This window comes from Peromyscus leucopus, chromosome 6 (genome assembly GCF_004664715.2).
Source record: "Peromyscus leucopus breed LL Stock chromosome 6, UCI_PerLeu_2.1, whole genome shotgun sequence".
NCBI lineage: Eukaryota > Metazoa > Chordata > Mammalia > Rodentia > Cricetidae > Peromyscus > Peromyscus leucopus.
The window spans coordinates 42,717,656-42,721,650 of NC_051068.1; positions in this window are offsets into that span (position 1 = coordinate 42,717,656).

The window sequence follows — 3,995 nt, forward strand, 5'->3', positions numbered from 1 at the left end:
GCAAGCATAACACTAATACACATATGTAGCTAGAGTTTTCCTGCCTTGCCCACAGTCAGGACAAATCTTTGTCACCTGCCAGTCCCACAGCCGCTCAGACCCAACCAAGTAAACACAGAGACTTATATTGCTTACAAACTGTATGGCCGTGGCAGGCTTCTTGCTAACTGTTCTTATAGCTTAAATTAATCCATTTCCATAAATCTATATCTTGCCACGTGGCTGGTGGCTTACCGGAGTCTTCACATGCTGCTGGTCTTGGCGGCGGCTGGCAGTATCTCTCTCCCTCAGCCTTCCGCTTCCCAGAATTCTCCTCTCTCCTTGTCCCACCTACTTCCTGCCTGGCCACTGGCCAATCAGTGTTTTATTTATTGACCAATCAGAGCAATTTGACATACAGTCCACCCCACAGCACACATAAAATAAAAGAGATGAAAAAACCGAAGCTCTGAAATCTTCCCTGGGAGCAGAAGCTCTAGAGAATTCTTGGAGGATAACTTGTGCTTTGAAGCACTTGGTGTATAGGTCAAATTGAGGGGATTGAAACTGATAAAAAAATTTTATTGATAAAATTCAATTTCTTCTTAAGCTATTAATGAGAACAGATTAGCTTCTCTGAGCAAGGTATGATCCTGTTTCAGGCTTTCCTGAAAGAGAATAAGTGGTAAAATGTCTGCAGTTCAAAACATTCCTCTGCATGAGAAATAAATGCAGAAGAGTTGAGATGCCAACCTGGCCATAAGTAGATTACAAGTAAAGAACTATGGCAAAGGAAGCAAATGTTTACATAGGCCAGGGATTAGAATGCAAGACTTTTTAAAGAGATTTTTAAAAGTGATATACAATGATAGATAATCTACCCTCTGATTATACAGTTACTAGAATTTACTTCCCATCATTTCAGTGCCCTTGACATGAAATTTAATGACCTTCACTTATTTATATGCATATGAGTTAAATGTGCTGCAAACAGAACTTATAGAAATGCAGACAGTCTCAAAGTGCATGTGTACACTCAGTGTTAGAAGTACACCAGGACCAGAACATGCTCTATTTTCAAGTGAGCTTAATATTTGTGAATTTCACTCCCTCAAACTTGGCAGAGATTTCTTCTGCAGATGTGTTAGAGCAGAAAGTCAAACCATGATGACCTCCTTAGCAGGGAAAGTTGGGAACTATTTACTGGTTACAAAAGGAAAATCATTGTAGACCAGATAAAGGGAATGAGCTTCCCGTAATTTAAATGGGAAGTTTATATCAAGCCTTGGCAAAACTCAAAATTGATTACATTTGTTGGAGGGCCAGTGCACATAATTGTTTTCTAGATAGACATCTATTCATCTAGTCATCACTGAATACTTTCCCAGCACTCATCATAGCCCTTATAACCATTAAATAAGTTTATATTACAAGTATGAAGAGGAGGGAAAGCGATTTCTTTGTCCATCATTGCTTTATTGTGTTTGAATATTTATTTGGCTTTTCATTCACAAGGCTACATTCTAGGAAAGAGAAAATGATTTTTCAGACCATAGAGAAATACAGAAAATTAATCCATAAGTCAACTTCTTTTTCAATTATACATACAGCTTGGATGTTCTTAATGATCCATATCAATGTTCGAACAAAGCTAGAAGGTAATTTATTTGTAATGATATGACTTGCTTTTAAACTCAAAATATTTTAATTTCAATGTCACCTATTACTTTTCTGAGATGTTGAATATTGAGCATATGCTCTCTATAAAGTTAGTACAGAAGACCATCTGGTTAACATCTATGTTGTTTTAAAAATGATAAGCAGTGCTGATTACTGTGCAGGAAGGTCATGAGGCATGAGCCATGACAAAAACCAGTATCAGAGCTTTATTAGAAGGGAGGGGGGAGCAAAAGAACCAGGCCTGGGAAAGAAACATATGCAGAGAAAGAGAGAGAGATAGTGGAGGGAAGAGAGAACAGAGAGGGGAGAGGAGGAGCCTGTGTCTGGCTCCCTGCGCCCCACCCCCATATAAAAGCAAAGAGCCTTTATTTTAAGCTCCAGAGCTTGGCCCCTCTGTCTGTCTGACACACAACAGTGAGAGCAGAGAGCCCTGAGCTCAGTTGGGGATGGGTTTCTTTCTTTCTTTCTTTCTTTCTTTCTTTCTTTCTTTCTTTCTTTCTTTCTTTCTTTCTTTCTTTCTTTCTTTCTCTCTCTCTCTCTCTCTCTCTCTCTCTCTCTCTCTCTCTCTCTCTCTCTCTCTCTCTCTCTCTCTCTCTTAATCATAGCAGAGGTTGGGGTGAGGGGATTTCCAGAGTTCAGGACCTGGATTGGCTGACAATTGTCTAGGGGTATCTTTAAAACAAAAAAATAGGTGTGTGTTAGACTCAAGAACATCTGGCCACCTTATCTAATGGTTGGAATATTTGGGATATTAGGTACTTCCTCATTCTTGGCTTTTTAAGGATTCCCGTGCTCATGCGCAGGTGGGCTTATAGAGCTACGCCACACATGCGCTGATTGTGTGACCGCGCTGCATGCATTTGCGTGATCACTCAGCGCACTGATCAGACCCCCTGCTCAGCTGCTGAACTGTGTGGTCATGCAGCTGGAGTGGCGGCAGAATCCTAACAATCTGCTCTATATTTCCTTCCTACCATATCTCTCAGTAATACTGTCTTATTAATCTTGTACTCATTACAATTACTTTTCTAATCAGCATTAAGTTCAGTAAATCAAAGGTATAAATCTTACAAAAACAAAACAGTAATTTGACTCACACATTTAATGGCAATGTTTGTTTATGTCACTTTATACCTTCAAAGTGAAACCATTTGAGGTTATTTCTTGCTCATTTGTCACCAAAGTATTGTTATAGAACTGGCTGATGGCAGTTAAAATAAAAATATGTAATTGTCAAAATGTTATAGTTTAATTTGCAGTGTTTTAATTTTGTTATTAATTACATATCAAACATTAAACTATTTCTCATAATGTTGGAAGATTTTTTGGATTAATATATCATTTAAAAACTATATGTAGCATAAGAGCAAGCCAGGCAACATTCAGCCTGGAGGAGAGAGGGGCGCACCAGCCCCCATCCCTAGCTGACGAGCTTTTGACAGTAGATGCATTCTGGGAGAGGGAGAGATACTTTTCTTCAAGGGGAGGACCTTGACAGGTTGATCATGCTCCAGGGGATGGTCCCATACCCATTCATATATGGGCAGGACAAATTGGACTCAGGGTATAAAAACTTAAGAGGAAGTTGGGAGACAGTAGAGGAGTGGAATGTGGGTCTGGGAGGAATTAGGGGAAGGAATGGGGGATAAATATGACTAAAATACATTGTAGGCGTGTATGAGATTTTCAAAGAATTAATAAAATTTTATTTTAAAAATTATTTCTAGTGAGCGACTGAAATCTTTGTTCACCTGCATATGATGCTTTGTAAGAAAATCTTAACTAGAATTTGGTAGTGATGTTCCTTACTGTGTCTGAACATTTGCTTGTAACTGGTGATGGGCTCTAGGGAGAGGCCTGAATAATCTCAAGGTGTTGCATCAAAGTCATTGCAAACTAGCCATATGACCCTGCCTGGGTCCAGCCTGGTCTGTGCCTGCACAGGCTCAGGCTCACTTGCCGGCGGGAGGATGCCCAGGGCTGTGGGAAATGCAGTTATCAATACTGACTCCAGAAGAGAGAAAGCTAACAATGGAAAACATTGGGAAAGTTACCAGAAAGCTGTCATCATCAATGCCAGCTCGGTCAATGTCACAGGATACGACCTGAGGAATCTATACATCAAATAAGTACTTCAGAAAAGAACAGCAACATAGTTCAGCTTTGTTGAGTACTCCAGACTACTCAAAGGTGCTCTCGATGTATTAACTCAATGAACTGAGCCAGTCTCGGAGATTCACTGACTAGGCTTCAGCTTTAGTGTCTTTGAGGATCCAATGCCTAACAGAAGACCACAGTTCACAGTTTAAAAAAAATTTCCTAGAGAAGAAAGATCA